This window comes from Equus przewalskii, chromosome 2 (assembly GCF_037783145.1).
Source record: "Equus przewalskii isolate Varuska chromosome 2, EquPr2, whole genome shotgun sequence".
Lineage (NCBI taxonomy): Eukaryota > Metazoa > Chordata > Mammalia > Perissodactyla > Equidae > Equus > Equus przewalskii.
This window is the reverse complement of record NC_091832.1, coordinates 118,423,422-118,451,241: the sequence shown is the minus strand read 5'-3', so window position 1 is coordinate 118,451,241 and position 27,820 is coordinate 118,423,422. Positions and strand designations below refer to the sequence as shown.

Genomic DNA, 27,820 nt, shown 5'->3' with positions numbered 1-27,820 from the left:
AGAAAGTACTTTCCAAATATCATATTTTTTAAATTAAGACTTTTTGTGTTCTTTCCTTTATACACATTAGAGAGAATTTTATGCCCCCTCATTCTGTCTTGGACAGGGCTCTGTTGTGTTTTGAATATGGTTATTTTCAGTAGTACTGAGAGTAACATGCTTTGATGAGTCAAAATCTCAAAAGCTGAGTCCTTGATAGTTGCCTTAAAATGAGAATTTTTTAACCTTGAATGATGGCTGGGAATCTCAACCTCGGAGGTTTGCTCATGGGATTTCCCTAACGCTTGTTGCTGTGTCGTTGAGAAGGCATTGCTCCTTTGGGATGGCCCAGCAGTGTCTTCTGTGTTGATTCACTTGAGGTGCACTTACAACTTTAATATTCCAGTCTTAATGGATGATCTTATGGTATCAGAGGCTAACTTGAAGCCCAGAAGGTGCTGACCTTGCTCTGCGAGAAGTCTGATGTGTCTGCTGCTACTTCCTGATTGTTCAGCTTTTATTTGACTTCAGCGGTCATTGCTGGGGCTTGGATCTTCACACAGTTCCTGATTTACCGCTCTCTGAGAGACTCCAGACAAGCATCACGGCCAAGAGCAGTCAGAGGTGAAGAGAGGTGAAGGGTAAGGATGGCCACCAAGAGGATAACAGTGGTTTGTAAATAAACAGGGCAACCTTCAAGTTGTTATTTTAAGGATTCAGATGGTGTCAAGAGCTGCAGGGAGGCTTGCCCTACCTTAGTAAGATGCTGGGACCTGCTACATTCTCTGGGCTGTTCCTTGGATCTCAACTCCTTTTGCCAAGATGGACTTGTTTCTTCTTATGCAGAATGAATTAATTCACTGACTCATCTCAATCTGAAAGAAAACAAGCGTAATGATTTCTTTTTAGTCTTTCTTAGATTCTGAAATTGGGTGAAATGAGAAGGAAGCATTGCTAATAAAAACACATATTCCACCATTATGAATATTTGCTAACTCTAAGAGAGAGAGAGAGACAAGGAGGGAGGTAAAGACACAGAGACGGAGACGAAGATTGAGGTAGACGAGAGGGAGAGAAAGAGAGGATGAGGCTGAGAGAGGGAACGTGGAGGGGAGAGAAGGAAAGGGAAGGGGAGGGAGAATGAGATCCTGAGAGACACTTTTTATGTTTGTGCATGAATGTGGACGCTTCTAAAAGATTCCACAGCTTTGTTTTCCAGTTAAATGGGATGTTTTAGTTTTCTTCATGGTTTGTCAGGAATTTTAAGCCTAAGTAGTCAGACCACTTCAGTTGTTTTAACACCCGAAATCCAAATGATTGGACAGTTAAAACTACCCAAATGGGTCAAACATTTAGCAATCCCACGGACTGAACAAGTGATTGATGTGGTCTATGAGGCAGACTCAGGCTGTAATTTGTTCCTTCAGAGAAAGAAAGCTAACAAATTCTTTTGGGAAACCCAAGAGGGATTGGATAAACTTGTGTTAAATGATAGGGTAATAATATTACATTACTGGGTGGTTAGTCCTAAGAAGAGTCTTCCACACATGGAAGGAAAACAAGACTACAAAAGTTAGTCTGCCTAGACATATTCCCAACTCTGTCTTTCTGAAGGAGACAAACAGCCTCTGTATGTTGGGCCTGAGGGAATTAAATACATCCTTTGCACCTTAACATGGCAGCTGACTGAGAATGAGGCACAGGAATCAGAAAATTGTAATGTCAGCTTCATTGAAGGTAAAGTTAGATTGGCAAATGTAGCTTGAATGTGGTCTATCTGGCCTCCTAATATTTTTTTCCAGATTTATATTTGGATTCACTTAAGTGGTAAGGCCTCCAGAGTAGGAACTTATCCAGCCAGCAATGCCTCACTCTGTTGAGCCAGGAAGCCCAGGTCAAGGGCACAAGGCAGAGGCCTCCTGTGTGGGCAGTGATACACCGTGTTAACCTTTACCACTAGAGAAATATGGATCAATGAATATCAGACTCAACATGTCGAACAGATAAATCACTGCTCCTCCTGTGGAGGGGAGCCAATGAGATCTAGAAGGAAAGATAGGTGCTTCTAGCCAACACTTCAGAGACTGCACAACTCTTCTTTTATGGTCCAGTAGGAAAAGAGTGAGGGAGAGAAAATGGCTTCCTCCAAACTACACATCGAAAGTATCCTTATTTTACTCCCAATCTTGGTAAAACAATCTGTGTGAATATAGGAATTTTTGGCTCAGCATTCTAGGATGCAGACATAAGGTTCTGAGTTTATCACAGAGAAGAATGAGAGACAGTGGAGCAAGGGCAATCAAGTGGGAATTTACATTTGTGGGGCATTCATGTGTTATACCATTCTAGGCTTTTAATACCAGCAAGTGGGTGGTTATTCTCTAAGGTCAGGCAGCTCAGAAAAGAGAAGTAAGGTGTAAACCCAGGACATTTTGGAGTTAAATCTGATGATCTTTCCACTACACCACTTTGTTACTATAAATTCCACACCACCTTTGGATGAAGCCTCCTAAAGGATAGCATCTGACTACCGCTGCAAGGATGGGGAACCCTGCCAAAATTATTCACAACAGCCAAGTACTGGAAACAGCCCGAATGCTCACCAATTGATAAATGGATAAACGCAATGTGGTGTATCAGCACAACAGAATACTATCAACGACTAATAGGAAGGAACTACTGATATGTACTGCAACATGGATGAACCTCTAAAAAATTATGCGAAGAGAAAGAAGCCAGACACAAAAGACCACATACTTTATGATTCCATTTATGTATAATGCCCTGAAAGGCAAATCTACAGAGGCAGAAAACAGATTAGTGGTTGCCTGGGGCTGGGGTAAGTGTGGGGATTGACTGCAAATGGGCATGATGGAACTTTCTGGGATGATGAAGATGTTCTGAAATTGGATCGTGATAATGGTTGTAAAACTGTAAATTTGCTAAAAATAATTGAATTGTACACTTAAAATGAGTAAATTTTATGGTGTATAAATTATAACTCAATAAAATTGTTTAAAAATTGATTTTTAGCTCATCGGTATGAACTGTGAATGCCCTCTATCTCCTCAGCTCGATATTTCTATTAAGGTTGCTTGAGAATTCTTGATGCCTACTTTTTTATACTACTAAGCACAGCATCTAAGACTGTGTGTGGAAGGAAATACTTCTTTAAAATTTATTGTTTTCATATGAACATTGGGTAGTTACTCTGTTTCAATAAATGCTGAGGAAGTTGAGAAGAAATGGTCTGGGTTTCTACTCACAGAAGGAGAGAACTGGGCAACTCTTCTAAGACCAGCTCTCCTCCAAGCAAACAGGCAGAAATAACTCTGAACTGGATAGTGGGAGAAACAACCTTGGGTGTGGCTTTCCCCTCCCCTGTGCGTTCCTGAATTACTAACAACCACCATGATAGTAGCAGGCCTTGGGGTAAGAACTTCCCAACTGTTACCCCACCTAACACACCCAACGGTCCCCTGGTGGAGGTTGATAGCGGCGAAGACTGATCAGCTGCTCACCAAACCCACTTCTTCTTTTTCCTGGGCACACAGTGAGACCAGATACCCCAGCGCCCGTGTACTTAGGGGTGACCGTGAGACCAAGCACTGAGTGAAATGGGTGCAGAAATGATTGTGCTGCTTCCAGGCCCAGCCCGTTAGAAACGTTCCACACATGAGCCTCCTGTTTTCCTCCCATCTGCTGGTTGGAAATCCATGCACCTGGAAAACTTAGAAGGCAAGTGTTGAAAAATAGCAGAGCCATGAAATGGAAGCATCTTGGCCTCTGAATCACTTCTTGTAGGAGAGACTCCACTGATCAGATACCTTCATCAGACATTCCGTGAGTTAGGAATAAATTTCTCTTGTGTTAGAGCCATTTCGCAGCTTTGGGTCTGTTAGAATATCTAGCATTACTTTAACTTTTTCTCTCCTTTTAACAGAAGAATATGTTGAGATTTAGGGAGGACAAGTAACCTGTATAAATTCAAGCATGAAGAAGGTGTTGGAGTCAGAAGCTATACCCAGCCATCTGATGTTAGCGACTGTGCTCTCGTCCACTATGTCACATCGCTTCTCCTTGGCATGACTGTTGAGCAGCAGGTCAACAAACATTGATTATCCAGAATCCAAACATTTCCTACCACCATGTGTTACCACTGTCATCCAGGCCCATCCCCTGTTTCCTGGATCATCGCACTGTCCTCTATTCCTGCCCTTTTGTCTTGAAGTCCCTTATTCGTCAGCAGCCAGAGTGGTCCTGTTAAAACACAAGGCCATCAAGTCACTCCTTCGCCCCAATCCTCTGATGGGCTCTGTCTCTCTCTGAGTCAGAGCGATGGTCCTACAACCATGGCACATACAGTCCTGTGACCTGGCCCTCTCGTCCCACCATCACCTCTCCTATGTCCGTCCTGCCCCTGCAGCCCAGTCGCTCTCATCAGCCGCGTCAGCACTGCTCTTCCTCTCCGTTCACCTTTGCTCCTGATACTCACGTGAATCATTCCTTACTGCCTTCACGTCTTTACTAAAATTTCCACTTCTCAGCAAGGGCTCTGTAACCTCCTGTTCAAATCATAACCCCATCCCTGATGCGTTTTCTACCCCCACATCCTGTTATATTTTTCTCAGTCATAATGCTATTGCACACTTAATAGACTACAGTATTGTATAATCATAACTTTTATATGCACTTGGAAATCAAAAAACTCATGTGACTTGCTTTATTGCAATAGTCACTTTATTGCAGTGGTCTGGAACCAAACCTGCAACATCTCCGAGGTGCGCCTGTAATCAAATGTCACTTGACTTTGAGAAACGGGGAAGATGATCAGTGCTGTGAGGATAGCATGCCAAAAGGAATTTATAAACAGCTCAGTCTCTTAGTCTCTGAGAAAGCAATGTTGTTTGGGATAAGCACGTTATGATGGATCTTGCATGAGTGGCTTATTATCAAGTCTAGAAAAGTTATTTTGCAAGCCTCCAACACTGAGATGTCTTTATATGTCTTCCTGAAGCAATGGCACTATGGGAGAAGAGTTTGGGAGAATCTGAAGGATAAGGAAAAATAAGACCCAAGTATTACACACAAAACTTCAATCCAAAATGTGTGGGGAAATGGCTGCCGCAAATGAGGATAGATATGAGGGTTGTGTTAGAAGTATAACTGAGTTATTGTGTTGGTGAGGATGTGAACAAAAGGGATCCCTCATACATTTTTGGTGGGAATGTAAGCTGGTGCAGCCACTATGCAAAACAGCATAGAGTTTTCTCAAAAAATTAAAAATAAAACTACCATACCATCCAGCAATTACACTTCTGGGTATTTATCCAAAGAAAACAAAAACTAATTTAAAAGGATATAGGCACCCCTATATTCATTGCAACATCATTTACAATAGCCAAAATACGTAAGCAACCTAAGTGTCCACTGACAAGTGAATGGATAAAGATGTGATATATATATATACACAATGGAATATTACTCAGCCATGAAAAAGAATGAAATCGTGCCATTTGTGACAACGTGGATGGACCTAGAGGGTTTATGCTAAGTGAAATAAGTCAGACAGACAAAGACAAATTCCATATGATTTCACTTATATGTGGAATCTAGCAAAACAAAACAGAAACAAACTCATAGATACAGGAAACAAACTGGTGGTCACCAGAGGTGGGAGGGGTTGGAGGACAGGTGAAATAGGTGAAGGGGATGAAGAGGTACAAACTTCCAGTTATAAAATTAATAGTCATGGTGGGGCGGGCCTGGTGGCGCAGCAGTTAAGGTGCGTGTTCCACTTTGGTGGCCCAGGGTTCGCCGGTTCCGATCCCGGGTGTGGACATGGCACCTCTTGGCAAGCCATGCTGTGGTAGGCGTCCCACATATAAAGTAGAGGAAGATGGGCATGGATGTTAGCTCAGGGCCAGTCTTCCTCAGCAAAAAGAGGAGGATTGGCAGCAGATGTTAGCTCAGGGCTGATCTTCCTCAAAAAAAAAAAAGTCAAGGAGATGTAATATACAGCATAGGGAATATAGTCGATAATATTGTAATAACTTTATATGGTAACTAGATATCATGGTGATCATTTTATAATGTATATACATATCTAATCACTATGATGTACAACTGAAACTAATAAGATATTGTATGTCAATTACACTTCAATAAAAAATAAATAAATGAAATAATCAGATGAGTAGAACTAGCAGTAAATAATAAAGGAGTGTCCAGAAAAAAAAATATATAAGTGAGTTATCATTCGAGCTACTGCTAGCTCAAATCTAAACAGGTTTGTTCTGTGTATTTTTTGGGATGGGTCTTGCTCCTGTATATGTTGTACTCATATATATCCATTGTCTGGCACATGGTAGGAACTCAATAATTATTTATTGAAATAAATGTTAAAACAAGTTAAAAATTTGAGTGTGTTCTCTGCCCTTAAAAGTTCAGAAATAATAGGGTCATAATGCAGAAAAAGATACACAAGCCAGGCTAACTGTAGTCAAGACGTTTGCTGTGTTGGCTGTGGGGGATCGTGCAGGCAGCCGGCAGGTGCACGGATCGGAGAGAGAGCGGAATGGACAGTTAGTTCCAGCCCTTCCTCTCCGTTCAGAAGGTGGAGATGAAGGCGGGGACGCCATAAGGAGAGGTCAAAAGCATGAGCAGCGGTCACACCCTGGGACAGCTTGTGATGTATTTTGGAGAAGAGTAGAGTCCGTTTACCTGAAGAATAGCGTGTAATAGCTGAGAGAGGTTTGTATAGCGAGAAGAACAAGGGCGTTTGGGTCACACAGAATCCCCGCACTGCTGCCCCTGTGGGAAAACAAGTCCACATCGTGAGCATCAGTCCGTCATCCTGAAAGAGCGGTGTCGACGTGCTCCTTCCTTGTGGTCTTCTAAACTATTGATAAATGCTCACATTCTTTGAGGCGTGGCTATTTCTTCAACACTGTTGGGAGCACAGTAATTCTATTAAATACCTGTGTGAAGCACTTGCCATTAACTGCCTTATTGAACCCTGACGATAATTCTGCGATGTATGAGTTGTGAGGACATACAGGAACAACGGATTGCAGAGGTTGGCTCACAGCCCGCGCTCGGATGTATGCGCTTCCCCGCCTTCCCGCCCCTGCCCTGTAAGCAGACTGTGGGAGCTGAGCCTGGAGGGGAACTCAGCCAGGCCCAGGAGGGGCCGCCCATTAGTACTTCATCCAGCCAGCAACTGTCCGTCTTTGAAGGTTTTGGAGCTGGGAAGTGACATGTTTATAGCTGTGATTTCCCTTTACAAACAATCAGGCCCTGTGGGTTGGAGGTTTTTTTTCATTGCTTCATCAACTTTTTGAGAGATTAAATTTTCAATGCAAGTTGCAAATTTATCGGACATTCTTCTTTTAGAGAAATGAGACATATCCTCGGATGACTAGAGGGTCTCAGTAGCATCTTTGAGATCTGCTTATTAACGTGCCAAGTCCACTTATCCACAGCGATATAGACAGCTGAGCCAAAAGCACTATTCCTGACTGCCTTTCAGGCCACTTCACCCTGAGAAACATTGGGATGCCCTTCACTATCTGTCACCCACCCCATCAGCTGAACAGTTACATTGTTTTTCTCCCTGGCTATCAAACATCAACTTAAAGCTCTCTTTAAACAGCTCCACTATGTTTTTGGATGGTACCAATTAGCACTGATTTTTTATTGCTAGATGAATTTTAATCTCTGTCCCCAGAGGCCCCTGGATGGACGTCTCAAAAGCTCCCAAAATGTCTCATTCAAATGGCCCCTTCTCAATCCTTTTTATTTCATCATTGCTATGTGCACAAACCACTGATTAGAATTAACAAAAATAATAAAGCAAAATAAATACCACCATCCCAGCTAAACCTCATCATAAACCCAGCACTAGAACACTTGTACACTCCCAAACGTCTAAAAGACAGACTTAAAGAATCTATTTCTTCCAATTATCACCTGGACTCTTTAATCTGTACTAATCAACAGGACTAACTAATTGAGGAATATAAACTCAAGAATAAAATTTTTAAAATATATTTAAAATTATGGTAAGTCACAAGGCTTACGAACATTCACAAATGACTTCTTTGGCAGCATAAAGCCGAAGGATAGGAATCACGATTTGGGGTTTGCAGATGGAATATCCCTTTTACCACATTTTAAAATACCACCCAATAAAGTGAGAATGTTTGAAGGCAGTTTATAAGAAAAAGTGCCCTGATCTTATTCCTCCAGATCCCAGACTCGGGTCCCCATTCAAAGGGATACCTCCTCACCACGGGTAACACGTGGGTTCCCAACTGCTGTTTCCATATGTGAGTCTACACTTGTGGTAGTGAGTGACCACATGATCGAGATTGCGTTTCAGTCCCCAAAAGTGGGAGGCAGTGAGCTTTAATGGGAAACACTGGACTCTTCCTGCCCAGAGCTTGCTTGCTGTTTATGGTCTTGCTCCACCGTCAGGTCCATGAGGACACAGGCTCTGAATCCGTGGCCCCTGACTCTGTGCCTGGCACAGGAAAGCATTCATGCCAATACGTGGTTCTTCTGGGAAAGACTTTGAGTCAAAGGATCAGTATTTTAGTCCATTGCTTCTCAAATTAACAGGAGAAGAACCAGTTTGTTTTTTGACTTTCTAGTCTGTCTCATAGAGATTTTGTATAAAATGCATACAAGTGAATTACTAGAAAATACAATTAAAGACAAAACAAAAATGCGAGTTCCAATTTTTTTTATTAGATGAAACAGACATAAAACTTCTCTGTCAAATTGCCACAAAAGTTTCTACTGCTTTTTCTTAAATTCTTAGTTCTCTTGTTGAGAACGAGTAAAAGACACTTTATGAACCAGCTGCTGTCAGAGAACCACACTTTGAATAGCGCTTTTTAATACTTAGTCTGCCACTAACCAAGCTTGGTCATTTGCGGGATGGAGAACAGAGCTGACTCCCCCTCCCGGAGGCGGGTACCTGGAGGGGCCCTACTGTGTTCTGTCCCTGGTCACTCCGATGGGTGGTTCTTCTTAGGAGGGATCTGCAGGGTGAACCAGCGTCAGGTTCAGGGCTCCCTTCCTCATCTCCTAATGGGGGACGGAGCCATAAAGCCTTTGCTCTGGGACCAAGGCTACAGTAGTCCTGAAACTGACCGCTGCCTGGCCTGATCTTTGAGAACCGATGAACAATTTCAGCGCGGTAGTGATCTCACCTCGCCTGCGATATTTCATATGCCCTTCCTGCCGTACATTTTCTTCATAGCACTTAGCAATTCATACTATGTATTTTAATCCTTTTTTGTTCATTTCTGTGAAAAAACATCTAAAACTATGCTTACTTAAAACATGATAGACAGCAAATAAATACTTCTTTGGACAATGAATAAATTAATCTCGATTCACCCATATTGTCTCTTAATGACTTACTGTTAAGACACTTGCATGTTTACCACTTTAAGAATTTGGAATACTCCATTTTCCTTGAGTTTTACTTAGTTTTAGTGGAAAATTCAATACTTGAGGTAATTTGAACACAACTTTGAAGCTTTTTCAACTTGGCTATACATAATTCTAGGTGTGTTTTTCCCCCACTATGTCAAAGAGGCTTTTAATGCATGTCAAATTCAAAGTTCTCTTTCAAAAGCATAGTTTGGACCCATAGAAGTACAAAAAAATATGTACATCAAATCTTTTCCTAATGTAAAAAGCTTGGTTTAAAAATATTCAGATAAATCACAAATGGTTGAGTGGAATCCTTTCATATTTTCTAAGATAAAATTTACCTTTAAACTGAAAATTGAGCATAAGAAATTTCAGCCCTAAGGATATATATTTTTATATATATTTTTTCTCTTATGAGAAAAATCCAGGTACCTTTTTTCAAATACTTATTCAAGTTCTTTCTCAACCACAATTATACTATGACACTATGGTACTGTCAGCGATAAAACCAAACTGCATTTTATAATCCCACTTTTATCGCATGTTGGGAAAAGGCCCAAAATCTTTTTATTCACGTCAGGCAGTCTTGACTTTTCCTTTCAGGAAACTCAAATAATGCAACTAAATAAAATACAAATCTGCCTTATGATGTTCCCCACTACAGAGAAAAAGGAATGCAAATATATTTAAACATATACAAACTTTTCATATTTAATTTTTTTGGCCACATGTGCCTTAAATATTAAAAAACAAAGTTCCCATATGTTTTTTGTTCTTTCCTACACCCGTCTTGGCCAGTCAACTTTTCCATTTTTTTATTTCTATGACTTGATTATTTCATTTTGTTATTCTTATTTTAATACAGTTTTTATGGTTAGGTCTAACTTCAACTTTTCCACAGAAGGACAGTTTGTTTTTTAAGCCCATTTTAAGGTTTCAAAGTTAAACACTGAAAGGTAGGGCCTAGATGGGACCACTTTCCTCTTTTCCAGTGTTCCTCCCATTCAAGAAGTAGAAACTTTGATCCTTCAGTAACTAATGAAGAGTGAAGCTTGACCCTTTTCTACCCCACAAGAACCACTGACCTGATTGGTGAAGTTGAGCAGAGGCCATTGCACTTGCCTGGCTTAAGGATACCTACCTCTCCCCTCTTGAGGTCCCTTGGCCTTGAGGAAGTGTGCGGTTTTTTCTAGATTCCTCCACAGGGAAATGCCTCTGGTTCAGGGCCTGAGACCGGGGGCCTGCATTCAAGAGCCATATCTGAAGGCTCACATCTTTGGGGGCCCACCCAGCTCCTGGGCCTAATGGGTGTGGGAGGGATTCTGGGTAAGTGTTTCTGCTCTGAAGACCTCAACTCTCCTTTGGAGGAATAGTCCTGATCTGTAGATTTGGGAGAAGAGAGTGAAAAAAAAGGCAAATTCTGGTCATAGATCAAGCTGCATTCTTTAATCCAATTTTACCAATAATAAAACCAATATTTTGAAAATGTCTAAAGGTCTATTTGATCAAATGGTCAAGAATTTGACATGTCTAAATGTCGATTTGACTAAAAGTGTATCTGACTGATCGCTGTGTCTATTCTCAGTCACCTCAGCACACGGCGAGGACGATGGGCCTGGATGAATGCTCATTCCTCTCAGAGCAGTGCCAGAATGTTGGCGGTGAATACAAGGACGAGGTGCTCCAGACGCAGGGGTGATGTGAGTGCCGGCGGGCAGAGACGTTGCCCACTTCCACCCACAGTGTGGGTTTGTGAATGAGGAGTCTTTCATGGCTGGAGTTTAGGATGCTTTTGGGGGCTTTAATGGAAAAAATGTTGGATAAAATAGGGTCAGAATAAATATTAATTGATATTCTATGCAAGAAAGAACCACGGAAGACTTTTAATCAACACGATCAGATAGTAAAAGGATAAAGAAGAAATGAAAGGAAGCCTGGGGGCAGGGGAGGAATAATGGGGGGATATTGGAGGGAAGGAAAACTGGGGGACATCAGATCAGGTATCCCACCCGGCTGGAGAGCAGTAAAAGTCTGAGCTGAAGCAGTCAGCACAGGAAAGAGGAGACGGGGCAGGGATGGAGCTCAGAGCAGAGGAACAGAATTTGGTACTGACTGGATGTGAAAGGTGAGGGGGAGAGAGAAGCAGAATTGGACACATTTTTAGACCATATGAATTGGGAGAATGACATTTTCATTAACCAAATTAAAGAATATATCTATAACATTTCTCCCTTCCTTCTTCTCTTTTCTCCTTTTTCCAGTCCTTTCCTTTTCTTTCTTTAGTTCCCCTCTCTTCCTTCTCAGTTTGTAGCACTCTAATCTATTGAGCGAGCACATGTTAAGTACATCCTTTTTATTTTAATCTTTTTGTTTAATCTTCAAAGTGATCCTATGAAGGAGACAGATTTTAGTTAATTGATTGCTTGATTGACTAATTAACTCAAGGCTCAGAGAGCTCGAGTAACGTCCAAGGTCACCAGCTGGCAAGTGTGGGCACATGGGCTGGAACCCAGACCGGTCTGACTCCGGGATCACCTTCCTCATCTTTAAAGAAAAACTGTTTCTCTGCTCACAACACTTCTGATGCCAAATGTGTATGTTTTCCACACCAAGAACTTCTCCAGCTCTCTGTGGACGTCAACTTGGTGTCCTACAATTTAATTCATTCTGAAACGACCGGAATTAGGGCAGACGCCTCAGGTTAAGGGTTCAGTCCGATGTTAATGAAAATAATCCATAACCAACCTATAAATGAAAATTTGGGTGAGTTTATTCTGAGCTGAAATCTGAGGACCATGGCCCGGGGCCTTTCTTCCCGAAGGAAGAAAGGGCACCAAAGAAGTGAGGTATACAGAGTGGTTATATACCCCCAAACAGGATGTTCCACATATGATTGAAATGTCCCTCCCACAATAGTCACAAGATTGCCCTGTCGGCACAGCGCTTGATGGACACAGCAGGTAGTGGGTCTGCTATCTCCAAGGGCGCAGCAGGAGGCAAGTCTATTGTCTTGAGCTGGGTGGTCACAGGTGAGCACAGCAATCAGTTCCTAGCCTAAGGAAAGATGCTTAATCCTCAAGGGAATGCAAACGTTGGGAGGGGGAGGGAAGTTGCACCTTCATCTCAAGGGCCTTTATTCTTGCCATAGGGAATATCTAAAGCAGATATACAATGCATGCTCTACGGCTGAGGTCAGGCCCTTTTGGAAAGACAAGGTCAGGCCGAATTAGGTTTACATGAAATGGCTTCCTCATATACTCCAATATATCCTATAACTTGCCATTTTTATTTGTCACCCACAAGACTGCCCCTCACTTCACTCGCCAGTCACAAGTAGTGGGTCCCCAGCTTATTCCTATTTCTGTCCAGCCTGGCTATAAATTGGGGGTCCCCATGACTCCTTCCTTAGTTTCGAAAATTTGCTATAATGGCTCCTACATCTCAGGGTAGTACTGCACTTGCTATCCCTGGTTTATTATAAAGGATACTATAAAGAGTGCAAATGAACAGTCAAATGAAGAGGGACGTAGGACAAGGCCTGGAAGGGCCCTGAGTACAAGAGCTTCTGTCCCGTGGAGTTTGGAGTATGCCACTTCATGGCACTCGGATATGTTCCCCAACCTGGAAGTTCTCCAAATCTCTTTATTTAGAGGTTTTTACAGAGGTTCCATTACTTAGGCATGCTTGATTAAATCATTGGCTGTTGGTGATTAACTTGATCACCGGCCACATTCCCCTCTTTGGAGGTCGAGGGTGGGGCTGAAAGTAATTCCAGCCTTCTAATTGCATGGTTGATTCCTTTGGCAACCAGCCCCCAAGCTCTGTGAGTCACTTCATTAGCGTAAACTCAGGTGTGGATGAAAGGGACTTATTGTGAATAATAAAGGATGCTCCTTTCACCCTTACTGGCTCTGGAAATTCCAAGGGTTTTAGAAGTTCTGTGCCAAGAACCAGGGATGAAGCCCAAATATATATTTCTTATTATGTCACAGTATCACAACCTTTAAATGGTAATCGTATTTTTAGGACAAGACGGTTTCCATGGGAGCTGCCTGCAACACTGCAGAGAGACCCAGCAGGCCGCGGGAAATGTAGTTTGGATGCTCAAAGGGTAAACAGATTTGGGAGTCAGATGTGCTAAGGTGAGAGTAAAACTATGGAAGTAGGAGAGGTCATCCAGAGAGTGTGTGCAAAGTGAGCCGAGGGGAAAGCTGATGAGAGCACCGTGGGGAATGCCACATGGAAGGGCCAGGGGGAACCTGGAATTCTTGGGGAGTTTCTAGTGATTTGATCCATAAATCACAGAATCAATTTTATCTAATACTGTATGATGAGGATTTTAGGCTGGTTAATTTTAAAACTGCAGAGGAGAAGCAGGCTCCGAGGACTGGAATTTGCTTGCCCTTGGAGAGACATTTGCATTTATGAAGGAAATCTCCATGCGTCCCCCTCTGCACCAGGAAGAAGGGAGATGACCTTGTCTCTAGAAACTCTTAATGGGGAAGGCAAGAACTTGGGTTGGTTGCTGTCTGGCAATCTCACGTAACTGATTTAGGGTGGTGGCTTCTGACCTTTACTTAATCCGATTTGATTCTTGTCTAAATGTCATGGGATCACCCAATGCCCAGACCCCACCTGCACTGATACCATTTTAACTTTTTTTCATGTTCTTTCCTTTGTCTTGTAAAGAGATGACTCACATAACCATGCCTTATAAAATTAGCCCTAACCCTCAACTCGGGGCAGCAGCAGCGGGTCCTCCTGCCCGTGGGTCCTGTCCCCATGCTATCCCACACTATTCTCTAAATAAAAGAGCACTACTGCCAGATCTTGAGAGTCCAAGAAATCTTTCTTTCGACTCCTTGGCTCACCGATCCCCGCATCACTGTAGATGATTAAAAATTCTTTTTATCCCAGATAAAATTTTCTGGGATTTAAAAATTATTAAAAATGGATTTATAGTAAATAAACTTTTACATTTACAGAATCACCAGAAGCACATTTACTTATAAAATTGCATCGTGCCTCGGCACGGTTGGTTGTTGTAATTTGAAAATTTCTTGCCAGTAACAAGTTCATTTACTCAACTCATTATTTCATTGATTTGTTTATGACTCTTTATGAACTACTTACTGATTTCATGCTCTGTTCAAAACAAGAAATCTATATGTTGATGAAAAGTAATATTTCAAAAGTATTATTAATCAGTAACAAACACTTACATATTTTTAAAATGTAAAGTTTCCCAAGATATTCCTAATCAATGTTTGCCTGGCCACAAGTCCTAGGGTGGAGTATGTGTGACGTTAGTGTAAGGAGGTCAAAAGAAGTGTTGTGGGCTGAGTTGTCCCTCGTCCCCAAATTCACGTGTTGAATTCACATGTTGCAGCCCCAACCCCGGTCCCTCAGAATGTAACTGTTTGGGGATGAGGTCTTTAAAAGTGACTAAGTTAAAATGAGGCCCCAGGAGTGCGACTCTAATTCAATATGACTGGTGTCCATATAAGGAGAGAGAGAGACACAGGGATTCACGTAGGAGGGACAGCTGTGTGAATGGCGCGAGCTGAGGACGGCTCCAGGAGAAACCAGCCCTGATGGTGCCTAGACCTTGGACTTCCAGCCTGCAGAACTGTGAGAAAATCACTTTCCATTGTTCGAGCCCCCCAGTCCGGGGTGTTCTGTGCAGGCAGCCCTAGGGAACCAATACACTGTGAAACTTCCCTTCCAGGAGGGTGAAACTCCAGCTGAGAGTGGGGGCATTTCTAGATTGAGAGTGTGAAGCAAATATAGTTTAGATTCTGACAAAATGGACCGGGCTTTTGAAAAATTTTAGCTGAAATGCAGGCTTTGTGATTTCCTGGGAGGGAAGAAGGGCAGCACCAGGTTTCTGACCAGTTACATTAGTTTTGTTTATTGAAGCAGTGGGCAGGGGCCATATTAATATTTAACTGAGAAATATCTTGCTTTTGGTGCATAGAACAAAAAAATAAAGGCCATTTCGAAAGACTTCGGCTTTACCCCTCTGAGTTTATAACCATATCTATGGTGATAGGAAGGCTATTTTGAAATAATGAACATATAAAATACAAACCAGCCACATTTATCCTTTCATGAGAACTTGTAAAGATGCCTGAAAAGCACACAAAAATGCTCCTTTTAATGTTTTTAGGAGGATAGCTTAAGGTTATTTTCAGTTTCAAGATCCAAATGCAAAGGACATCACTTCTTTCCAAGTGGTTTAATCCCGCAGGGAGTGTGGTTATCGTCCAGATCGCTCTCTTGAGGGGCAAGGAGAAGCAATGCCAATATTTTTTTGTGTTGAAAAGACCATAAAGGAGAAACAGATCATACTTTCTGGGTTGATAAATAGCTCAACACACACAGCCAGAAGAATGAACATAATGCACATTGCACAGCAAAATTTCTTTCTTAAGGCAGAAATGGGGGAGAGGAGTTGTGGTTTTTATTTCTCTGTTCTGACCTCTTGCTTGGTGACAGGGCAAGGATAGAAAGGATATGTCCGAATTTAAAATGTGACTGAAAGAAAAAGTTTAGAGTATGGTAAAGATCTAGGTATGGAGCTTAACTTACTTTTCTTTTTTCAGTTTCCGTTTGAAAATGAAAAATTGAAAACGGCTTCAGAAATTTGCAAACTTTGGTGGTCGTGCTTAGCTGACGTGAAAAGAAAACTGGAGTAGAAACAAAAGCTGAAAAGAAAGTTTGCTTCACTTGGGCTGATTTTATCCTTGATCGCTGGCTTGGGAGGGGCTATTTGCAGAAGAGTTCTCTCTGATAGTTAGCAGGGGTGCGGGATGGGGCATCTGTAGATAACAGAAGGACGCCAGATCCTGGGAACGCCTCCGCTAGGAATCCTCGGGAAAGTTCAAGATTATTCACACACAGATCCCAGCCCTCCCTTCCTCCCCTCCCTCCTTTTTCTTTTGTTGTACGAGGCCTTCGTTAATAGTGAGGGAATACAAACCGCTTCTTATAGACATGATCTTCGTAACCCTGGGGAACCATCAGTGGTGACATTTTTCTTCCCTCTTATCCTCAAGAATTGTGTGTTCTAGATCGGGCTAAGTGAAATTTCTGTTTTCTCACATAAGTGAAAACACCATTTCTTAAACACATCAAAGCCTATTTGAATTGGGTCACATCATAATTTATTTTATCAAACAAATTTTAATTTTTTCCAGATTTAAAAAATTTCCAGATTATTCCAAATTTGTTGGGCCAAATTCTGCCTTCAATTATGCACATACAGCTAATTGCATGCATGGAACTGAGGGCAGAGTGTGGCTTTTGGAGCTGAAACTCTCTGGGGCTCCGAGTGTTTTTTTCTTTTTTCCAAAAGCACAGACTTTAATCTATGAATTAAAAAAAAATCTTCAAAATTATTGACATCACTTTTCCAAAGTTCTTTCCAGCACTGATTAGTTAATCCACCACACCCTGGTGTAGTCACTCTTTATTATCATTTTTGCAATGAGACAACAGTCGTACAAATGACATTCTTATTTGCTTGAAGCCACGCAAGCAAGACAGTGACAGAATTAAGTTTAAAAGCATTCTAAATCTGTGTTTTGTGATGATAGCTGGAACTATTTATTAACATGACATAACTGTGTGATAAAGTTATTTTTTTGATTGTTGCCTCTTTTATTATTCCAAATAATAATGGCTTTATTATATTTTTTCCTAATTATAAAGAGAATATTGGAAGTAATTTAAGCAATACAGAAAAGCGTAGGGAATAAGATAATCACTTGAATTCTGCCCACTCTGAGGAGGCCATATATATTTTGTTGAATATGCTTCTAGGAGTGTCTTCTGACTTTTTCTTTAGTTTTATACTGATATAATATTAGACATATTATAGTAACCAGCCTTTTTCACAGGGAAATATTGGAAATCTTTTCATGTCGAGGAATACAGATACACCTCTTTTAAGGCCCATGTAATATTCCATTGGACCAGCAAGTCTTCAGCCAATTAATTATTATCGCAAGAAGAAATATGCCTCATTGCTGTAAACTCTGTCATTATGGACACGTTTGTTTATTGTAATTAATAACTAGAAGTCTCTTCTCTATTAGCTATGCCAAAGATCCCAGATTTCCACCAAATGTATTTGTTCTTTTTTAAAACTATAATTTTGAGTTGCACATCCATAGACGTATAACGCAAACATGAAACTTGGAAATGTCATGGCAATGGAAAATGTGAGCAACATAAGTATGTGAAGTCCTCAGAAAATTCTTAAATGTATTTGACAAATAACCTCTTATCATTACCTAACTTTAATCTGATGATCTGCTTACAATGTCCAAATTGACATGGATTTTGAGTTTTATCTCCATTTCTTTTCCTCACCAATCCTTAGGAGATTATAGCAAGCCGTGGTATGAAAAATCTTGGATAATCTATACTTCAGGCAATCAGTTGCTAAACACCACATTTACAGTGAAGTGTTTATACTTACATGAATAGTGTTTGAAAAATTGAGGGAAACTCCACACAGCCTCTGTACATTCCATTCTATTCTTTGCTCCTCCCACTCCTTACCTCCCCAAACCCTTCCACTCTACTGCCCATGTAAAAGCTTAGATCCATTACCAGTCTTGTATTCCTCACCTTTAGATCTTACACTCTGTAGCCTACTCAAGGACATTGCTCTAGCAATATTCCCTTCTCCCATCCTCATCATCAAATTTTCCCTCTCTATGGAATAATTCTCAGGAATATATAAATATATTATTTCTTCTTTTTTTTCTTTCTTTTTTTTTTTATTACTGTTATGATAGATTACAACCTTGTGAGATTTCAGTTGTACATTATTGTTAGTCATGCTGTGGGTACACCACTTCCCCCTTTGTGCCCTACCCCCATATTATTTCTTCTTTTATCTTAAAAAATATTTCTCTTCACCCATTTTCCATTCCACCTACTACCCCATTTCTTTGTTCCTCTTTGGAGCAAAAGAGTTGTCTTTGCTCCTTGATTTCACTTCTTCTTCCTTTCTCTTTTAATGAAATCTAACCAGACTTTCTCCCTCATGAGTCTAAAAATTGTTCTTCTTGAGGTCACCGATTGACCTCCATGGTCCTAAATATGGTGGACAGTTCTCAGTGTTCATCTGACTTGCCCTCTTGGTATCATTTGACGCATTTGATCACTCCCTTTCCCTTAAGAAACTTTCTTCACTTGGTTTCCAGAATGCAACTGTTTCTTAGTTTTCTTCCTATCTTGCTGGTTGCTCCTTCTCAGTCTCCTTGGCTGGATCCTCCTCTTTTTCTTCTTAATTTTGGAATATTAGATCATTTTCTCCTTTTTTCCTCTTCTTTACTTGCACTCATGCCTGAAATACATCCATATGATAATAACTCTCATATTCACACCTCAGGACCATCTGTCTTTCAGACTTAACATTCACGTATCCAGCAATATTTCCACTCGGATATCCAATACCTCTTAAACCCAACATGGCCATCAGTGAACTCTTGATCTTTCTACCCATCCACAATCCTGCTTCACTGACCTCAGTTCTGGCAACTCCATTCCTACCATTGCTTATGACAACTAGAAAGCCACCTTTGACTACTTCTGTTCTTTCACACTCCACATCTAATCTTTCTAGAAATCTTGTTAGCTCTAATTTCAAAACATACTCAGAATCTTCCCCTTTCTCACTCCTCCACTGAGTTACTAGATTCCTAACTGGGTTTCCCATTATTCTTGTCTCCTTAGAGTCTATTGTCAAAAAATAAGCCAGAGTGAGCCTCTTAAAGCTTGAATCATATCATGACACTCCTCTGCTTAAAATCCTGAAATAGCTCCCCATTTTACTCAAGATAGAAACTATGGTCCATACAGTGGCTACAAGGCTAGGATCTTCCATTTCCTCTCTGACTTCTTCTACTGCTCTCCCTCTTTCAGTCTGCTGCAATCATAGCGGGCTCCTTGCCGGTCCTCACATATACCAGGGACTCTCCCACTTTGAGATCTTTCCTTTGCATATTCCTTTTACTTGGAATATTCTTCTCCCAGACATCTGCTTGGATAACACTTTTGTCTCCTTCAAGTCTTTGACTTAATCCCGCTTGCTAAATGAAGCCTACCCTGACCACCTTATTTAGTACTACAGCCACTCTCTCCCACCTTTGGCATTTCCCATCTCCCTTACCCTGCTCTGTTGTGTGTGTGTGTGTTTCATAGCATTTAATATCTTTGAACATACTATATTTACTTAAAAATATGCTCATTGTTTAATTTCTCTGCCCTAGTCACTAGAATATAATCCTTGAATATACCCTTGAGGATATGAATCTTTGTTTGTTGCGAGTGGTGGAATTGTGGGTAATTATCTCATTATTAAAATTATAAATAAAATAATTAGCTAAATAAAACCCAAGCATGAACACACCAATAATGAGAATATGTCATGAACAATAGGTTGTGGTTAATCCAATTCTATGCACATGAGATTCAAAAAAACTCAAAAAACAAAGAACTAGGGTGCAGAGGAAGAGCATTGGGATAGAGGAAGCTTGGTGTAGACTTGGTGTTTTTAGTTGATGAACTTTCCTGCTCTTTAGGAGCTGCTGAGAAAGGAGTGAAGAAGAGGCTACAAATGTTGCTGTTTGAATCTAGATTTAGCATTGGTCAGGGATTATGCTAATATTGGAATAAAAAGGGAGAATTTGGGGCTTCGAAATATAAATGTATATATCATTGGCCCATCCCATCAATGCTTCTGAAATTTCCCTTCAGCTGTAGCTGATTAGCAACTAAAAATATCAAGGTTTATTTTGAGAATTTTGAAGACTACTCTAGGGTCTTGAAATCATTAGTTGCTCAAGGCCTCATTAAGAAAGAGAGCACATATAATGCTATAGGACTTGGCTAGTCAAAAAAGCAAAATCTTTTGAGCATTTTATTCAGTGAGGTAAATTGGTGTGCTTTGTTTCAATTGGTTAACCGACTGTTGAAAGTACAGCAGGCTACTTTTGGAAGGAATGAAAATTGCCCCAGCGGGGTGGAAGGGCGAGGAGATGTCAGGCCCACATGAAGTTATTTTGTTGTAAAGGAGGTAGTTGCTATGTCCACTGATTTTGATGCCAACTATTTGTAGTAAAAAAGAGTAGTCTTTGAGGGCTTATTTTTTTAAATATTATTTTATTTCAGCATTTAATGAAGCAGCTAATGATAGAGAATAAGAAATCTTAAGGCATATGAATTTAAATGTTGGCTATAAAACAAGAGAAAATATTTAGGCATAAAAAAACCATGAGGGTAAATTTCTTATTCTTCTCTTTGAGCTTTAAAATGTAAGGCAGTTTGAATACCATTTCTTGGGGTTTTAGGGGACCCCAATAAAACCACCTCTTTTATAAGGATAGACTAAGAGATCAGCTAGATGGACAGCAAAATGCAGCTTCATTACTAATAAAAATCTGGTCTGAAGAATGCACTTAGACATGCAGCCAAAGTCACCTTCCTAACACTTGGCTATGACGGCCACACTTACTCTTCCTGGCGTGAGCACGTGTGACAACGCACAACTCCCTCCTGATCAGGACGTTTGCAACACGATAGATAGACCTGAAGGCAGGGCCCTTGGATAGATGGCTCCAGAAGGAGAGAGAAAGAGGACAAGGCTGAAGTAAGCTTTCTCAGTGACTTCTCCCACATCCACCAATGAGATCACCACCAGATTCTTCTCCAACAGGGAGGGGTAAGTCGGATGGAAAGGAAGACCGAAGGGTTTCTCTATAGCTGAAGCCTACACACCTGGAAACAGGAGGAACGAAGGATGTACCTCCCCCACCAAGAACACACTTTACTCATCACCCGTGTGTGATCTGTTATGTTAATAGCAGTTATGCCATGTGTTTCAAAATGTGTGTGTTGGCGGGAAGAGGGGAATGGGGATTATTAAATTTCAAAATTTCCGCCTCCATTTTTCAGATAATTACACAGGAAGTTGCAAATCAGAGACTCATCTATTATTGGCGCGCACGCTGCTGTGAATTGCCGTTGGTGCGTTGAGGGCCCAGCCTCAGGGAGGAGAGAGGAAACGCAGCGGCGCTGGCCCTGACGAGCAGAGGCCCGCACGTTGGTGGGCCCTCCGCCTCTGCGGAAGGCGGCTCCGCTGCCACGCGCTGGGCAGGCAGCAGGCGGGGGGCGTCTGCTCCGTCCGTCGTCTCCCTCGAGCTTGGGAGGCATTGGACCAGGCGCCAGGGTGGGGCATCTAAAGACAGCAGATCCCGTTCTCTGCCCTCAGGAGCTGGGAATTTGACGGAGAGGGAGACCTCGCTCCGCAGACTGGTAAGAGTGGCCCTAAAGGCAGGGCCGTGAGATGGCGGGATCCGCTGCCACGAGGAGTATCAGGAAAAGATTTCCACAAGAGGTGACCTGAGTTCATGTTGGCAGCAAAGGTGGGGTTCAGCAGGGAGAGTTGGGGAGAAGAGAATTCTAATTCTACTGGCTCATGAAGAGTCTAATGAAAGTTCCTACTCTTTAGAAACCATCTCTTTCTTTTATTTCTCTTTATGATCAGCCTCTCCCCAGTTTAGAACTGTTCTCGTCCATTGATCAGACCTTTCACTAATCCCAATAGGAAGGAAGTTACCGGCCGGGTTCAAGCAGCAGGGCTGTCCCTCCCTCACATCCCCCCAACTGGGCGTCTCTCATGCTCTGCCCTGAAAAACACAAAGAGACTTCATTTCAGTGAATTTCTTTGTTCTGCAGTTTACCATAAGTTTATGAGACTGGGTTTTACAAATTCAATTTTAATCAGATATTATTTTTATCCTAAACATACTCCAAATACCACTAATAAAGCTTTCACCAGTTTAGAAACCGCCTATAACTCATAGGTGTAATTGGGTCTAAAAAGATGCTAAGATTTCACACGTCCCTGATCAACACTTGTAATTTTATGTTCTATGCCTCTAGTCCCCGGAGAGTGGTCAGCTGGACATTCCCTAGTATAAGCTGTGGTATGTTGAGGACATAGCAGGTTAAAAAGTAATAACTTTTGATTTGGCCACAGCAGAATAAAATGTGGCTGGTGGACCACTGCCACCATTGTTGGGCATATGACAGATGGTGCTTTCAGGCTGCAGATAGGCATGTACAGAGGAACTGTTCTGCCTGAGTTTCATTTGACTTTCCTGTGGTTGTCGAAATGAGTTTCTTTCAATCTTTGTGTCAGTGGAAGTTGCTTTGCGTGGAACTTGAGTGATAAACCTGTCAAATGCGGCGAAGTTTGTGATTCTGTTGGGCCCTATCATAAAAATCAGTTTTGAAACCTGCCAAACTTAATGAAATTGGCTGATTCTGGGGCTAGGGCTTACTGCATAGATTTGGATAATGCCTGCACATATGTTTAAAAAAACCTCTTGTTTCAAATATGTTTGTGTTTAAGACTCCTTCAGTAAAGGATTTGTAACAGTAAATAAATACAATGGAAAACAAGTTTAAACAAATGTTTTAAATTTATTTATCCACTTTAGTGTTTGAAATACTCTATTCTCCACCCAAAGTTACATTTTCTTCTACCACAATCTCTTCTTTTTAAATCCAAATGTTCTTAACATTAATTTAGAAGATTTGTAAAGCTAGGCCAAGGAAGATGAGACAAAAACTATAAAATCCAGTTAGAAAGGGTAAGGCAATGAGCCAAATTGGAAGCACTGCCAGCATGCAGGACGATGTGGGAATACTGGACAAAGACACTGCTTTGGAGATGCAACAGACTAAAGTGATGGCATCTTCCTGTTGAGCCAGAAGGAGGCACAATATTGTCCTGGCCTTGGGTAGCTTACATTTATCTGAGGAGAAATGGCCAGTTCAGATGAAAATAAATGATAACGCACAATAGCAGGCGCTGGAGTGGGGCGGGGGGCAGGCGTACAACATCGAGGGCTCGTGTGGTTGGAAATGGATTATGAAGAGGGTGCGGTTTAATTTGAGTCTTCCTCCCTTTCTCTCAATTTTTATTTTTAAATTATGAAATATTGCAAGTGTGGGAATTGAAGAGACTATAGTGCTTAAGCAGAACAGATATTATCTCAGAATAGCTACCATTTATTAAATACCATGTGTTAGGTGTTGTGGCCAAGTGATTGATGTGCATTATTTTACTCAATCTTTGCAGTTTTTCTATAACTTAAATACTATTTTCTCACTGAATTATGGATGACAACTTTAGAGGTTAAACAAGGTGCCCAAAGTCCCAGAGCTACTACATGGCAAAGCCTGGACTCGAAGCAAAACCTATCGGATTCCAAAGCCCAGACTCTAAGCCATGCAGTTGGTGCCGGCACATGGCTGATGGTCAGTTGTCTGCGTGTGGTAATAAGACAGCAGAGGGTATGGTACCGAGGATTTCATTCCTAACGTGAAGCATGTGTTAGTTGCGAAAGGAATTCCCCAAATGGTAATTTTGAAAACTATTTAACAAACATGGGAGAATGTTTATCATATAATGTCAAATGTAAAAAGAATAATATAATAAAAGTCTACACTGTGTTTACAATTATGTCAAAACTATGTATGCATGTAGACAAAACCCTGGAAGAGAAATTTAAAAGAAAAATCATTTTTCCTGGAATGGGAAGAATCATAGTTATTTTTTTCCTTAAAAATCTCTTACAGTGTTGAAATTTTGTCATTATATATTTTATAGATTAAATTAGAAAAATTAAAGCTGTTTAATTCAATGAGAGAAAAAGCTTGGTGCTGGCAAGAAATCATTCTCAAATGAAAATTACAACTTGTTTTAAAACATGAAATCGGTTTGGGAGGTCAGGACGTAATTGAAATTCTCTAGCAGATAAAGTTTAGTTTACAAAGATGAGTTTTTAAATTGTTTTACTGGAAAATAGTGTTTATTTTTCCCTTCAGAAATTTGCCTTAAAGTCGCCTTTCAGAAGATAAGCCGTGTGAGTGGGATCTCACACTCCTCGCTCCCCCTTCCTCTTGCTCTGCGTCCCACTCCACTCCACACTGACAAACAGGAACCCCACATTCTTGAGTTCTCCCCCCCACACCTTTTGTCTGAGAAACTCTACTTGACTTTTGGGGTTCACAGCGGAGCAAGAGCTTTCCAAAGGAAGAGGGAAATAGTATCAGTTTACTTTTTTCAGGCCTTAACCATTTCTTGAGTGTGAGAAGAACTGACTGACCGTCCTGCATCAGGGAGGGCTAGTTCAGGGGTCCCAATGAAGCTAGAGCCTGAACTTGTGGGTAGGAATACAATTTACCGTTTTGTTTTGTTTTCATCTGTTGTTCTGCAGGCCTAGTGAGAAAATTGTAAATCCTCTTATCCCACTCTTTTTAACTGACCCACAAAAGTAAGGGCTGCTGTCTCTTCCCTCTGCAGGTACACTCACTCACGCCTGCTCCGCCAGACAGGCCAGGCCTGTGCTCACTCTAGTGTGCTCCTCACTTCCTTCTTGTTCATCAACCGCCAAATCTGTCATGCAAAGAGCACTTATAGTTTCATAAAAGATTTCCTCACTAACAATGAAATATGAATGCAAAGCAAATGAAAGTTGTAGAAAACTAAGCTGAATACTTTGAAAAGCACAAAGGTGTGCTGATAAAAGGAATGGGGATAAATTAGTTGTGGGAGAGTTGGGTTTCTAAAGAAACTTTAGAAGGATTATGTACTTAGCCTGCATTGCAAGTTTCTTTAAGTTTTTGCTCTATGTTAAAGAAACTCAAACTGGAAATTTTAGGAAGATCGATAGAAAACTGTAATTGCCATACATTCAAAGAAAGGCCCAGACTCTACATAAAAAGATTGGCCAATGGATGTACATCTCTGTTTTAAACTAAAGTATGTATTTTTCATCGTGATTCCCCAATGGAACTGACTTTTTAGGAAATTATTATCTGAGCAATTGCCAGTCTCCTGTGTGAGAGGCGGATTGATTGTGCTACCTTGTACTCATTTTTAAAGGCACAGCACAGTCACTGGCAAAATTAGAAGAGTTTGATGTTTTGGAAGGTCCCTAATAATGTTGAAGCACTTTGAGAGCTGTATTCATTAGTTTTACTTCTATTCCATTTAATGCTAAAAATGCTAAACCCGCTTTATTTATTAATTCAATCCTCTCTTTTGTGGTGGAGATGAGCTGTTCAACAAATTTACATTCTTCCCCATTCTTTTTCAATCAAATTGACCCAGAGTTTTCAGCTGCGCTTACTGCCACGTGGCTGGAAGACGGACCATATTTCCTGACCCTATTGCTGCTGGGTGTGACCAGGTGTATTAGTTTTCTGTGGCTGCTGTAGCAAATCAGCACAAACGTAGCAGTTTAGAACAATGCATACTTATCTCAGGGTTCTGTAGGCCGGAGGTCTGGGTTAGCCTGGCTGGTTTCTCTGCTCTGGGTTCCACAAAGCCAAAATCAGGGTGCCAGCTGGGCTCTTAGTGGAAGGCTCTGGGAAGAACTGAGTTCCACTGTCATTCAGGTTGTTGGCTGTAGCAGAGACCTGTTTCCTTGTGGCTGTCAGCTGCAGGCTGCCCTCTCGCTGCTCCTTGCTGTGGGTCCCTGCACCTTGGGGTCAGCAAAGCTGACTGTGTCGGAGGGAATTTGGCCAACTTCCCTGGAAGGATGGGTTGCTCTCTTTTGCCTCCAGCTGCAGAAAGTTCTCCACTTTTAAAGGCTCATGTGATTAGTTTGCCCATCTGAATAATCTGGGATAATCTCGCTATTTTAATGTCTGCAACCTTAATTACATTTATGAAGTCCAGTTTGCCGTGTAATTTAACACATTACAAATTCCAGGGGTCGGGGCGGACATTTTTGGGGAGCCATTCTGTCAACTGCAACCAGTGATTATGGAATTCTAGCTAGTGAGTGGAACTGGAGGTGCCACGTAGGACCCCGGGAGGCTCGCTTGAAGAGGAGAGGCCTTTGTTCCCTCTGTCCTCATCCTGCCGAGACTGCTGGACCAGCCTCCTTGAAACAGGAGGCAAGGACCACGCCCTCGGGATGGTGGACGGGGAGCTGGAAGGAGTTGGACTCCTTTGGAAGGTCAGTTCACTCGTCCTGGGTTGCTTATTTCTCTGGGTTGTTTTTTAAAGATTGGCACCTGAGTTAACAACTTTTGCCAATCTTCTTTTTTTTTCTGCTTTTTCTCCCCAACCCCCCCCCCCCAGCATATAGTTGTATATTCTTTTAGTTGTGGGTCCTTCTAGTTGTGGCATGTGGGACATGCCTCAACATGGCCTGACGAGCTGTGCCATGTCCGTGCCCAGGATCCGAACCAGTGAAACCCTGGACCGCCGAATCGGAGCGCACAAACTTAACCACTCGGCCACGGGGCCGGCCCCAGAAATAAACTTCTTATTAAATCTTGGTATTCTAAAATTTTCTGTTACATATAGTTGAACCTACTACTGAAAAATATGCCCTTCAAACTTTGTAGAATTTTCTTAGCTCCTTAGAATGTCTGTAGCATGGATTGACAAAATTAAATATACTTGGGTTCCCAATCATTCTATCTAGTATGAACAATAACTATTATCTGAGGTTATAAAATGACATACTCACATATAGTAATAAAAGTATTTATTGTTTGTGAAATAAATTCATTTTTCTTAGTAATGTCTGATTCTTCTTCTTATCCCTGTGTTCAAAAATGTCATTCTGTATATTTCAGTTTAATAATTTTCCCTTTAGAGTGAAAAACAGAAAAGTTTGTAGATCTGAAGCTGAAATACGTAGGAAATGCCCCACTTTGGTCTTAAAGTACACATACAAAGTTTAAGAAAGGAATGCTAAGACTTAATGAAATATAAATTATCGTAAATCCTATTCATTTAATCAGCTGCTTTCCGTATTGTCTTAAAATATTTTCTTGTAAGATAAACATCAGAAGAATGTGAATTATCCTCAATTAAACAATGTATACGATTCATTTGCCTTGCTTATTTTAGAAACTTTGACAGCTCTCAGAAATTCAAGTATTCTTTAAAATGGATTATGTAGGACATTTCTGATGATAGTCCCATAGCCTCATATGGATATATATTTGTAAATTATAGGTAAGAAAAAATAACTATTTCTTAAATTTGGGCCTCATTATAATGAGCCTGATGACAACAAATTTTTTAAAAAATTGCTGCAATATACATACTTAGCCATTTCGATTGAATGTTATTTTTAAAATTAGCCATAAGCAATATTTTAACAATATTTTCTGGGACTCAAACTTCCTTGAGAATCTGGTGAATACTGTGGCTCATCTTCCCAGAAAATGCACATATATTCTTACATAAACACTTTTTTGGCAACTTAATGAAATGTTCATAGACCCTATGAAGTCTAAGCATAAATCCTGTGTTAAGAACCCTTGGTATAAAGGTATGTTG

The 27,820-nt window shown here is 41.0% G+C and overlaps 1 protein-coding gene across 3 annotated transcripts in view; it reads left to right on the top strand.

Annotated features, from left to right (window-relative positions):
* Positions 1-22,919, top strand: part of AIMP1 (aminoacyl tRNA synthetase complex interacting multifunctional protein 1) — a 138,223-nt gene extending 115,304 nt beyond the window's left edge. Inside the window, exons 10-11 of one of the 3 annotated variants that reach the window (XR_011537819.1) lie at positions 11,012-11,126; positions 21,397-22,919. The gene's annotated coding sequence lies outside the window, so the exon portion shown is untranslated. Of the gene's footprint in view, positions 1-11,011; positions 14,255-21,396 lie in introns of those variants that run through there. The other 2 variants (XR_011537818.1, XR_011537817.1) reach the window with 2 other exon arrangements.
* Positions 22,920-27,820: the final 4,901 nt, after the last annotated feature.